The sequence below is a fragment of the Anopheles funestus genome, chromosome 3RL (genome assembly GCF_943734845.2).
Source record: "Anopheles funestus chromosome 3RL, idAnoFuneDA-416_04, whole genome shotgun sequence".
NCBI classification, from domain to species: Eukaryota; Metazoa; Arthropoda; class Insecta; order Diptera; family Culicidae; genus Anopheles; species Anopheles funestus.
Genome location: NC_064599.1, coordinates 78,846,936 through 78,861,040, shown reverse-complemented (window position 1 = coordinate 78,861,040; position 14,105 = coordinate 78,846,936). Strand labels below are relative to the sequence as shown.

At 41.0% G+C, this 14,105-nt stretch overlaps 1 protein-coding gene across 4 annotated transcripts in view; it reads right to left on the bottom strand.

The window, feature by feature from the left end:
• LOC125767387 (serine-rich adhesin for platelets-like) overlaps positions 1-14,105 on the bottom strand; it is a 39,848-nt gene that overhangs the window by 22,145 nt on the left and 3,598 nt on the right. The window contains exon 1 of one of the 4 annotated variants that reach the window (XM_049433910.1): positions 3,649-3,673. The exons of the other annotated variants lie outside the window; for them this stretch is intronic. The gene's annotated coding sequence lies outside the window, so the exon portion shown is untranslated. Of the gene's footprint in view, positions 1-3,648; positions 3,674-14,105 lie in introns of those variants that run through there. 4 annotated transcript variants of the gene reach the window in all.

Sequence of the window (14,105 nt, the reverse complement as noted above, 5' to 3'; positions counted from 1 at the left end):
TGCAATCGACATCGAGTAGTTCCAGCAATAGGTATTTAGCAAAAGAAAAAACATTATCTTCAAAACACTTGCTGTATAATGAAGTGTGAAAACATAAAAGTTTGACCTTCTTCAAAGCAATCTCCTCTCTTCATCATACACCGTCACTCGTCGCTTAGATGCGAAGCAAAGATACGGCAAACCCTCCCCTCGTTAAAGTGATTTTTTTATGCAACCAGGGAACAACACACAATAAAAAGCTCCCGAAAGGGCACAAAAGTCAATGTGACACAAACATCATCAGCTCGAACGTAAATACAACCGATTCTTATCCGTAACCTCATTCGCAATCGATTGAAGCTATCCTAAAACGCTCAGCAGCAGCCCAAACATAATCCTCATTCAGCGGTGTGACCATGTCGCATCTGCTTCTGCACAATAATCCGTCACTCCACAACGAGAGTAGGAGGTCACCTTGGAAATATGCGAATGGGAAACGCGGTAAGTGTCTTAAGGCTCCGCGTGTGTACACCGTGCCTCTAAAATATGACACCCCCTTTTTTCCAAGATGATGACGGAAGGGTTGACCTCTTTTTTGTGCTTTACGCCCACCATTAAGACAGGAGGCTCGAGGCCTGTCACGATCGCGGAGGTGTTTAACACCCTCGAAAGGAAACATGATGCCTACTACAGAGGGTTGCACCAAGGACACTGCTGCATGAGACACTCAAAAGGGGTACAGAGCAAAGCTGATTAGAGGATTGGGCGCGTTAGTACTTGTACTCTCCGCACAATGTCCAATGTCGTCCCCAAGAACGAACCAACACTCGAAGTGCAAATGGAGAAGTGTAGTATGTGCCAGTAGGGATCTACTTAGTATTAATGTGTCCGCTCGCACCGTGCTGCACCGGTGTTTAACTTAGCACTAAGCGGCCTACTGTCAAGGTCTAGAATTTGTTGACTTACTCTTGTACAACAACACTCGCACACACAAACGCAGCCACAGTAGAAGGGGGAGCGGCAACTATCAATTCTCTAAACAAGCCTCAATGCAACCGCCGGTAAGACCACGGTCGAGGACGTCGAGCTTTTGAAGTGAGATGGAAAGGGAGGGAGGGTGGACTGAGATAAACAGAGGGAGAGAGCGAAAAGAAAACTTTGGAGCCACCCGGGGTCTCCATCACGGTCAATCTAATCCACAAAAAGAGAACGGAAAAAGACGACGAACGGTGGATATGGATGTGGCTATACGGCCACACGGATGAGGAACGGTGTTTATGTCGGGTGGCATTGAATGCAAATGCAAATGCTAACGCTATAATGGTTACATCCGTCGGCAAGCGATCGATCTCCCGAAGAGCCTACTTCAACGATCGTTTGATCGATGCATTAGAGATGCCCGAGACCCCCGTTGGAAGAAACCAACCTCAAGGTTAAGTTGCAAACTGAGGCACCCAAACACAGAGAGGCTACTACTGATCGATTGCAAACGTATCAACACAGCTAGTACACCGCACGGGTGCGATCATCACAACGATCGCAAGGTGAATGGTGAATGTTAACAGCACAAAAGAACCAACCCATGATTATGATCCGCATCGACTCATGAATGGCAGTAGTTGTACGAAAAAAAAAAACACACAACAAACGCATGTCATCTGAAAGTCACACAATTTTGCCATCAAACAATGTCATCGCTTCCAAAAACCCGTATCCAATCTATCGACGTCCGCTCTTCTCGCTGACGTCCAGAGTGGGGTCCCCACACAAGAACTCTGTTACAGCTCTGTTGTCGACAACATACCACCTTTTTCCTTTCGAGAAAGGCTCGTTAGAAGACTAAGGTATTGGGGTTTTTTTTTCTTCGATGAAGTGTTCGACATTTTTTGTGCCTTCCAAAAAAAGTCGTCCGTGCAATCGGTTGGAGATGTGGCGAAGGTCCCCGAGAGCTAGACGGGGCTAGAAGAGTTGCCGAATGACAAGCGCGTCAGCATGAAGGCCAAATTTGATCGAGGTTCACTGAACCTAAAACGCACAGTGAGGCGACAGTCGCCGAAAAAAAATAGTCACCATCAGCCAAAGTCTGCGAAATCCTCACGGTGAACGTTACGCTCGTACGGTGGCGTACGAGCGAAGGTAACGATCGTGCGGGTTGTTGAAGAAACACAAAAAAGGAGGTCAACTCTGCATTCACTCTCAGTTTGCCGGCGTGTAGGGGTGACTCTCTGCGAAGGGGTTTTAGGATAGAGGGTGAGAATTTTTCCTTACCGCTTCACGAGACGAGTGTGCGAAAAACAAAGAAGCGCATCTCTCGGGTGGACACACTGATTCCAACAAACCGATGATGACGATGATCATAATGTGTGTATGCGTGCGTCAAGCGGGGGGTTGATTTTTGTTTATCTTTCGGTTTATCGTGGTCGTCGAGGAACCGGCAGGCAACATTCGATTCAAGGGAACATTCGATAGGGAAGGTTTCGGGGTAGATAGAGGATGGTGTATGTTTGTGTCTCTGAGGAGATGCGGTTCCTGAGGCTGTGTTTCAGAAATGCAGTTGCATTCGAGATGCTCTTCAAGTGCGAAACTTACAGGATTAAATACAAAACTTTAATGTTCCATTTTGCTCTACTAAGATGAATTCTAATAATTATTTACAATTTAATATTCTCATCTTCTTCAGCACAATTTTCGCAGCATCAAATTTACAGTAAGTACCATAAAAGTAATCACGATATTAATTTTATTTTAAAGATAGTCTGAAGCAACATTGAACATTAAGCGTAGTACGACGAAGAATTCAGTTCTCAAACTCCTCAAAATTCAATGTGATAAAAATATTTCAAGATATTTCAAACAATAACTATTCAACAATTCAATGTGCTCCATGGAATGTTTTCGAATATCCGAAGTCATCAAAAAGAATCTTCATTGTAATAGAAAGATTAACTGTACTTGTCTCCACAACTTTATGGCACAGACCGTACAAACCTATCCAACTATAATTATCTAACCATTCTCTTCCCAAGAAGGGAAACTTCTTCTCGACAAACTTGCAGAGCGAAGGCACTCATTGGCGCTTACATAAGAAGTCGATTGGCCTCTCTATACCCCATCACTATGTCGTGTGACCCTTTCACTGATGCTCGGAGCTCAAGTAGAGTCCACAAAGTACACAGCACTCCTCTTTTCGTTGCCACCCTCTCCCCCGTCACACAATGTCACCTTGACAGTCGACGACATCAAGCGAGTATTGCTCTACATAAATTGCCAGAAGCGTACATTCAATTCTTAGACACAACATTATTACTTCCTTTCAACGGGATTTTATTTTGCCCGGCTCTGTTATGTTGTGTTATGCGTTGTATTAATAATTTACCATGTGTATCTATATTGAATGGGATGAGTTGTTTAAAAATAGTTTAGGCAATGCTGATGATAATTTTAATGAACACGGTAACCGGAAGTTATACACTGAAGTATTTCCACTTCAGAAGCAATATCTACTTCTTTTCTGTAACTAAATGACTTCAGTTTCATAAAGTATTAACTCGAATTATTAACCACAGATAACGTGAATCCGTAATACACTCATCACTCCTTCCGGACAACTCCAACTGTTGAGCAACATTTTAAACAATTTTTTGCTCAAGAGTTAGACGGCATACTCACTACACTAAAGACACCCGGCATTAGGTAGGTTGCAGTGAAGATAGCACCGAGGATGGTCGCCAAATACCGCACCGAAAGAGTATTTCTCCTTGAACTGACAGCTGCTACATTAGTGGACGGGTAATACGACCGTATTGGAGCTGCACTTCAAGTGCAAACTTGCATTTTGTAAATATAATCACGTGTACGCTAGGCGCTAGTTGAAAGATGACGCTGACATCTAGAAAACCTTCGGGGCCTGTGTCTTCTGCAAATTTGCACGCACACACAACGCAATACATCACACTACCGCAACGACGAATGCAGTCCAAGGGCACCAGAAGGAACTGATACGCACCGACGGGCCAGGAACTGGCTAGCGGCAAACTAGGCGGTAGGGACGTGTGTGAGGATGATAAGTGTAAACAAATGTGCGATCAACACCACAGAACTGGCAGCTGCACAATACTGTGCGGTGCATACGCTAGATGCACTCTTTTCGCCGTGGACAAGAGGCAATTCCACTAAAAAGGGATGGAGTTGCTGCTAGACCTGTCCTACGCGAGACCTGGTGTTATGTAAAGATCGATTCTTGATAGTATTAGCAACGCGCTATCTCTTCCGAGGCTACCACTTGTCACTTTGCCAGATGTAACCTTCGACGTAGCAGAGAGAATAGGTTCGACGACATAGTTTTGGTCCATTTTTTTGGGGAGGAAAGGGCCTAAAATGATGACACTATCGTTACGGTCAACTAGCCTTCACACGCTTACGAACGGAATCACGTCTGATTCCTGCGATAAGCGGTGGCTCTAAACAGGTGAAGTTTATCTCTGTTCCGACGCAAGCCCTGAGAGTTGCTCAAGGTAAGATAATACCGTTTCATGGGAACGAATGGTGATAACGATCATGAAATGCGTACCACACCGTTGTTTACACAGAGGTTGTCTCGGTGATTGTTCTGCAGCAACAAAAAAAAAACATGATGATCGTGGATCAATCTCTTTTTGACGCTATTCAAATTCCAGCACCTCTCGAATGCTGGCGCTCAAACACGTCCGCTGGCTCACGTCGTCAACTAAACTGGAGCTCATGATCATCTGTTTCTTGGTTTTGTGTTTTTTTTTGGCACGCCACGAAGTGTGCAAATTCTTCTCTTGTACGGATTCCCTACGCTCAAGGTAACATGTTGGCCTGTGCCCTTTTACTCGTCGCGGTGTTGCAATGACGTCGTGACTGCCGTCCGGATACAAGCATTAGAGAGAACGGATCGATCCTCGTGAGATTTGAATTTGGAGCTTTGTTACTGTAAAATGGAAAGTAAATTTTGAACCCATTTAAGCGGATGAAGCGTATGTTGAAAGGAATACCTTGAAGCTGTGTCGTCCTCCTTTAAGTTCTTCCAAACGTTTTCCCAATCTTGTCCACTTATATTTCAAGCACTTCAAAACATTAAAGATTTATCGTATCTAGTCAAAAGAACTAGCTATACGTTGAGTGAAGCTGAAATAGCTTCAGACCATTGCGCTGGTGAAAACGTTTCCACACGCTTCTCATCGCACCATCCAAATCCCGTATCCCGCAGCACACGATCAGGCGGAGTGGAAAATTGTTCACCGATTTTCCTCCTTCACGCTCTGCTGAGTGGGCATTTAGGTAAGAATTGTATTCGTTTTGTTACTCCTACGGGGTGGATGTATTTGCAGCGTTATATTTTGTCTCGATTTATCGAACATCGTTACGATGACCTTCCTTAATAGCCCAGCGGCACCACACCTGTTGATATCCCGATACAACCCGTGTCATTGACCGTGTCGTTCGCTGTCTTCGTTGTGGCTGAAGGTTAAATTAGTCTGAAGGACGACAGTCTTCTTTTGCGTGTTGCGAAGAAGAAAAAAAAGAAAAGAAAAGCCGGAAAATTTCGTAATGGCAAACCGAACCTATTAGCTTGCTTTATTGCTGTTTTTTGTTTTTGTTGCTGCTGTATGAGTGGGAAATTGTTGGGACACAGTTACAAACGCACCATATCCTGCACTTTTTCCTCCAATCAATATCGATCTCTTTGCCACAAAACAAGAATCGTTATGAAATCACCATGGTGACACATTTCACCTTTCCAATCCACCCCGAAAGTGAAAGCCCTCAACAGACAGGGGGTAGAGTCTCTGACATGTGGAGCGTGTGTATGCTTTGTTATGCAGACGACTCCACACCGAAACCAAATCGACACTAAATTTTTGGTTGCTCATCAGTTAATCAACCTGCAAAAGGACAAAATGGACGACCAGGTCAAAGGCCTGGTGAGGGATATGGCCGGCGCTAAATGTCGGGACCAATCACCGAATGGAAAGGTTCAGCGACACACGTATTCAAGGATTCTCTCGCTTGCGAATTGAGGATGGTTTTGTCTGCCTTTTTTTTAATTTTATATCAACCGATACTAATGAGGCATTCATTTTGTTTTGTTTTGTGAGATTGTTTTAGGACACCTGGTAGTATATCCTTGCAGGTGAAAAATGGCTACATCGTTCTAGGGATAAAATTTATGCAAAATGACCTTTTCTTTATTTGTTTTCTATTTTCTACACTATTATTCATTTTAATTTACAATTTCAAGCGTCTCAATTAAATTAAATTCGAGCCACGGTCTTTGACATTTTACATCAAGCGATAAAAGTACTCGGAATTTACTCTCTATAAATGACCAAACAATTAGCAAAACAAATTTTTATTCATCTCTTCCATCTCTAACATGTGAGCGCGCTGGCGTTAAATTTTGCGTTCAGTATCACAAAGAGCGTGCTGACGATAAAACAACAAAATTGCAACCCAATAAAACGATATTTTTGCTATCCACCCGTTGTGGTCCTCCCCCACCCACCACCCCCCCCCCCCCCCCCCCCCTTTCAGATTGAAGTTATTCATAATGCAAATTACATACCGGAGAGCATTACCCGTTCACTGCCCTTTTTTTGCCACCGATTTGCTAGTACTGGAGCGGAAGTGGCGCCTTTTTCCTTTTGCTATTCCCCATCAACCCACCCTACACGTGCCTCCCCCGCTCCCACTCAAGCAATCAAACGTGTGAATGTGTGATGTGTATTTTATATTGCAGTTTTTGCAGTACAAAAAAGGGAACCAGCTACTGGCGCTCAGCAGCAGCAGCAGCAGCGAAGAACACCACGGCTAGAGGTTTTATCGTTTTATTATGACGTGCGCGGATGGTGCAATGTGCTCTGCCGAGCGCACAACAATTGCAAACCACCGGTAAATCGGAGCGACACTTGCATTTTTACAAGGGTGTATATGCCATTGCCATTTGTCCGTTTCACTTCCATACCGATTTCATGGGAAGAGTTTGAGCAAAAAAAAAAACAAACAAATTCTATCCACCGATAGTGATTCCTTGGCGAGTTTTATGATTCTCCGACGGATGAGGATGCATAAAACAGATTCTTGTATTCTGGCCATGTCGTGCACCAAAAACAGATGGTTCACGAAACGTACCCCGGTATCAAATTTTTATCCACAATTGTTTGCCTATTAAACTGATCGACTGAACGAACCATTTTATAGCTCTTTACTTCTTTCCTTTCCGCCTGCCATTGTTCTTGGCTAGCTAGCAGATCAAAACGGGCAACGTACCTTAGCGAGCAGGATGATATTAAGCTGATTGTACCAGTTCATTGAATGGATCCGTATCGTCCTCCTACGCAAAGAGGAGCGAATCATTTATCGCGGATTAAGCACTGTGTACACTGAAGGTGATAGAGTAGGTAATATTTACACCCACCTCCTCCCTCCTACGTACCTTATCTACCACAAAACGAGTGGCAGTGTGCATGTGCAAGCGTAGTACAAGAATGTGTTGCTTTCGCCCGACTTAAACGATGCGCGAGCTGACTAAATTCAATGACCGAACTGGCAGCAGTTGGTCGCGGTGATCAGTTGCCATCTCGTCTCGAGTTCATTGACCTATCCATCCCCCGTCATCCCCTTGCCCCGCTTTCCACCCGTTCGGATGTAAGGGATGGGTGTGTAAGTGCGCACGAATGTATACGCGAATGTGCGCGCGGATCGCTTACTTTTGCTTTCTTGCTGATGGTTTTGCATCTTCCTCACAGTTTGCCGAACAGTTTCCCGACCATCGCCCTGAAAATGTTTCGTGCGGACGCAATTCGGTCGTGTTGAATTCCCCTTTCTGTACAGTGCGCCACGTTATATTGGTTGCAGCTCTACTGATCGATTCCCAACGGTGGCAAGCAATTATTTAATTAATACTTTAAGCTAAAAATAAATACAAGAAATACAATTAACTTAAACAGATAAAGAATATTTTAACTTATACAACTTTCCTTTAATGCCCATTACATTACGTCAAGCACTGTCGATCAAATGGATGCTGTCAGTCGCTGTTAATAAAAAAAAAAAATTTTGCCCGGTGGCTAAAAGAATGTAAAAGAGAATTAAACGATTGAAATATGTGGATCATTCATAATCGAATCAGATGGTTCCAATGAAGTCACCCGGAATTAACTTCATTTCATGACATGCTTGCCAACGGAACGGTAATGTATGGCGATGTACAATTCAGCTTTAATTTCAGTTTAAAACTTTAAAACATGTTTCATGTTTAATAAACCTCTACTTATCAACCTAATTAAATCATTTAATGAATAGAAAAAATAATTACTTTTTAGCACATCAATTCATGGGGCAGGTTCCTCGCAAAAGGACATTCCCCGGGTGTAGTTTGTTGCTCTTGTTTGACTTCCACAGCACTTATACACCCACTTTTACGTCAACTTTCAATTTCTAGCAACGAACAAAATGAACAAAAAGAAAATAATTTTCCTTGTTTTTCGCCCCTCCGCTTGCACCCTTGGCGGTGTTAAATTCCATACCCTTCAGGTTAGCGCAATAAAGCATCTACACGGTGGTCGCCTCAAACGCCCTCGCCAGATCCAAGGATCAATGAACTTCTTACGTGCATTCGAGCAACAAAAAGAAAGGAAAATAAACATGATTGTCTCATTTTGGTGCCCCCGTGCTGATCAACTACTCGGCGCACCAGTTAATCAACTGCAATTGCGAATCGGTGCAGTCCACACATTGCGAATCGGTGCAACGATAAGAGACGGTTGTCCTACGTGACCTTTTTGGCATATTTCTGGGTCTTCGATTTGTAAGATTAGATTGAAACGAAAAAGAAGAACACTATAAGCGACGAAAAGAAGAAATTAAAAATTATTTTACTGGAGGAAACAATTTTCCTTTTCTGTACAAATTAAAGGAACTTAAAACAAATTATGTTTTAAATTCCTTTAATAATATGCCTACAAGGACCCTGTCCCCAATTTCAACCAATTCGCTGTCGCATGCAACGGTTATCGTTCGTGTCCCTGGTAATCATTCCGGTCTCCATAAAAAAACCTACTAAAGCTAGAGTGTCGTGTCGCGGAACGGTTCTTCTGCTTCGTTCGTGGTGTTTAATTTGAGGTTCAACCATGCAAAGTCGAAGGACAGAAGGTCATGCTGTCAGCAAAAGGGTAGGAACCAATCATATTAATAATAAAAACAAATTCCAAATGCCGATGCACCTTCTCCGCGTAAAACAAAAATGGAAATGAACTAACTCGCCCATATATGACCCTCATACACCCACTCAGGGGTTGCATATTTTCATATAAGGCGGGAAAAAAACAAAGAAAATATTTTTATTTTCCAACACGAGGTCTGCGCACTCCTGGTTCGTAATTTCTTTTCCAAAAAAATGCATCACAATTTCGGAGCAATACTTCGATAACCTTCAGCTAACCACATCAAATGAACGGAGAGAGAATCGTCACTCGGCTGGAGCACAAGTGCGGCACCACAACGTGTCCTTGCGAGTAACCTCCTGCAAGCACTCCCGAAGCGATAGAGCCCATTCAAGAAAGGGTTCGTTGGTTTGCATTAACGTCAGACGACATGCAAAAATATGAGCATCCACAGACATCCCTTCGACTTCAAGGACTCGGCCTCATCTCTTCGGGTAACCTTCACATGATTGACTTCAATGGATGGTGTCTGAAGAAGGTGGTTTGTCTTTTTTATGTACGTGAGAACAAACGTGAGGCTCACGAAGCGAACAAATAATGCACATCGGAAGATATATGACACGTCCTTGCGCGGGTGTTTGCTAAAAAGTGAACAATAATTGAACAGATTTTTATTATTATTGGGTGCATAAGTAAGTTACCAGCATTTTTCACTTACTTGCGGGCCTAATATAATACAAAAAGGCAAGATATAACACAGTAAAACTTACATCTTAATCATATTTGCGCTTAAACAAATTGAATATCGAATTCGAACGAAAGCAAACGTTACTGCCACAGACGACTGCACATCCAAAGCAAACATTATCCGATTCTTCAGTATTTATTCTGCATCTAGGAATGTCAAACCATGTCCGAAAACAATGGCATGTGATTTTACTGTTGCTCAACTGTCTGCACAATTGTTTGGACAGCTTCACCCAAGCCGGTTTCGAGGTGATCTGTATATTTTGGGATGAACAAAAAAACAACAGACCACAATTCTTCTCAAACAGTTACAGTAAGAACATCTACCATGCCATTGACCGTTGGTAGCTGATGTTCCGAATTAGCTAATATGTATCCAACGCTGATGCACGCTGCACTTCCCGGGAGGGAAAACAAAGCAGAAAGACAACAGACTTCCGATCGTCGACCTGTTTTGTTACCTTGCGAATCGATCACAAGCAATGCAATTTTGCGCACAACCACACATCGGTGTCTTTTCGTCCGATATGCCGAAAGGGTACGTGTCAATTTTTATTGATTAGTAAGTGATCGTTAAAATGCAGACTAGTATGTTTAGTGCAGAAGGGAGAGCTTCCTTTATCGAGTCAGCGTCTGTTTCCAGCCCCAGCGGTGAACGGTGAAGAAGTGCATTCAATCATTTTGGCCAGAGAACCGATGCACATTCGCAAAGCGTTACGAGCTTGCGTGTGTGCTAATAAGCAATGCAAACGGTACGTTCCGATTCTGGTGACACCTTCACGCTCTGTTTCCGAGGTCGGTGTTTGTTTTGTTGATCGTTATTCATAAACAAAAGTATTCCGAAGCGTGTAATTGCAATGCAAGGGACATTTTCATAAAATAATGTTTTATTTTATGTACTTACACATTGCTTGCGATAAAGTGTTAAAAAATAGCTTAGCTTTCTTTAGTGATTTAGCAAAATTTTATAAATTGATTTCTTTTAATGCGAATTTTTTGCAATGAGTTTCTTTTCACTCAAATAATGCTTTAAATTAAAAAAAGAATAAAAAATAAGAAAAAAATTTTCAAAAAATTTTCAACTCGAAAATTTCATAAGGGGTACCCCTTGCCATTTTTTTGAGAAATTTTGCAAAAAAAATTAAATTGATTTATTTTAATGCCAATTGGTTGCAATGAGTTTCTTTTCACTCAAATAATGCTTTAAATTAAAAAAAGTGTAAAAAATGAGAAAAAAATTTTCAAAAAATTTTCAACTCGAAAATTTCATAAGGGGTACCCCTTGCCATTTTTTTGAGAAATTTTGCAAAAAAAATTAAATTGATTTATTTTAATGCCAATTGGTTGCAATGAGTTTCTTTTCACTCGAATAATGCTTTAAACAAAAAAAAGAGTAAAAAATAATAAAAAATTGAAAAATTAAAAAAAATTTGAAAGTTTCATAAGGCTCATTTTTGCACCAAATTTGCCTATAACTCGGTCGGTAACCAACGGATCGCCAATCTTTAACCTGTGGTCGGTAGATGGCACCAATGGCTACATTTTCTTCTTGGACGGCCATGCCCTCAGATGTCTGTGACAGAAGTTATTCGAGGAACCAAGTTCCATACCCTGTTTGTTAAAAAAGAAATTTTCCTCATTTTTGCACCAAATTTTGACTATAACTCGGTCGGTAACCAACGGATCGCCAATCTTTAACTTGTGATCGATAGATGGCACCAATGGCTACATTTTCTTCTCGGACGGCCATGCCCTCAGATGTCTGTGCTAGAAGTTATTCGAGGAACCAAGTTCCTTACCCTGTTTGAGAAAATGTAAAATTTTCCTCATTTTTCACCAATGTAGCAAAATTTATAAATGTGATATATTTTAATGGGAATTTGTTGCAATGAGTTTATTTTCACTCAAATAATCCTGTAAATTAAAAAAAGAATAAAAAATGAGAAAAAAATTTTCAAAAAATTTTCAACTCGAAAATTTCATAAGAGGTACCCCTTGCCATTTTTTTGAGAAATTTTGCAAAAAAAATTAAATTGATTTATTTTAATGCCAATTGGTTGCAATGAGTTTTTTTTTCACTCAAATAATGCTTTAAATTAAAAAAAGTGTAAAAAATGAGAAAAAAATTTTCAAAAAATTTTCAACTCGAAAATTTCATAATTTCAATATTCAAAACAATTTCATAAAATTCAAATTCACCCCTTGCCATTTTTTTGAGAAATTTTGCAAACAAATTTAAATTGATTTATTTTAATGCCAATTGGTTCAAATAAGTTTATTTTCACTCAAATAATGCTTTAAATAAAAAAAAGAATGAAAAATAACAAAAAAAAATTAAAAAATCGAAAAATTCAAAAATAAGAGAATAAACAGAACAACTGAAAAACAAACGCCGAGTTGATAAACTTGTACCATGTCTGTGTTGTATATTTACGAAAACAGTGCATGCTTAGCAATAATTGGGAGAAAGTTATCAGCTCTTGATCATCGGAAGCCATTCATTCATTTATATAATTGCTATCGCAACTGCTTGAAATTATGATTACGCTCTAACAGCGACTTGAGGGCTTCGCACCTGAAACGACTTGCAGCTCTCACTATCGTTTCTAGTTCATCGTACTTCCAATGGGTGGAATTCTTACAAATGATTCCCATTGCCCTGTGTCCAGCGAAACACCGGGACACAACTTCGCTACGAAATCGCTCTAGACCAGAGCTTTAGTTTCCAAAACCCTCGTCCTTCAAGCGTGCATTTTGTTTATTGCTTTTGCAAACCTCCTTTGATGCACCTCCGGGCCATAAACAGGACGTAACAAAAGGAACCATATCGCATACACACAACCGCCAAAGGTCATCGGAAGGAGAAAAGTGAGCTACCACACGCTGGCGAGTTCAGCGCCACTGCAGCGGATCGACGAAAATGCATTCCCCCTTTTTCCGTTTCAAGGGTAACGTCAAGGATATGTCGTGCGGGGTTACTAACCAGAACTCCTAGCACAGCCCGGTCAACAGCCTTTTTACGCGTTAATACAGTATTTCACACCCACATGTAGAGCCATTCGCAACGGTTGATCCGCGCATTATCGCCTTCGTAAGATTGCAAACTTATGAGCGTTTGCATCCAACGACTCCCCCCGCATTTTACAGCCACTGCAATCACGTTTTGCTGGATGATTCTTCTGCAAACTTTTTGGCATCCCCCACAACCTCCAATGGCAAACGATTTCTTTTGTGAAAAGCGTCACGTTTTTGGGGTGAGAGAAAAACTGTTCCGTAAGTGCAAGTTGTGCATTTTCTCGGGTTGATTGTGTTGATTGCAGTGGAGGGGCAGCTTTTCGATTAGATTAAAGCCTTTTTCCAGCTGAAATAGATTATTTTCCGTTTGCCCTGGAAGTGTTTTTGAACATCATATGTACTTTCGAATTGAATTAACTTTCTGTTCCAGCGAATACGATCAAATTATTCCGATCAAATATAGGAAAATCCTTTTTTCTTTTACAAAATTTCCACAAATAGTAACCTGCTTTGTGGTAGGCAATCTAGGCAGTACAAATTCATCGGAAAATTGTAATATCCACTCCAAAGGCACATCTGAACTCGATAGCAAACATCATCAAATTGGATAGGAGTTAAATTTCATTTCGTTTCCAACAAAATGCAATTAACAGTATTACAAATGCATCGTTACGCTTGTGGTTTTTTCTTCCTCGAATGAAGCCAACGCACACACACACACACACACATTTCAATCAAATTTCCATATCAAATATCAATCCCTGAACGGATCGTTTCTCTGTACCTGGAAGCGAACGAATCAATATTCATAATTAAAGGTACGAGTGGGAGTTATCCATCTATGGAATTCAGATTAATGCGCTTCCTGTCAATTTCATTTAGGACACGTTGGGTGAGATGGAAGCAACATGTGACATACATCCAATAACCCAAATGTTGTGCATCGAAAATCGATTGGAAATTAGAATTAAAGCACCATTCAGTTTAGCGAGTATTTTTAACAGTTGATAGAAGGAAGTGAAGTTATCTTCGAAGTTGATAAGTGTTTTAAAAATTCTCCTACAATATAATAATTAATCATTGAATTGCAAACTGTAATGAATTTTATGTACACGGATTAAAATGACGGGTTAAATATGTGGAAAAAAATAATCACTTTTCTATTGTATTACAAAA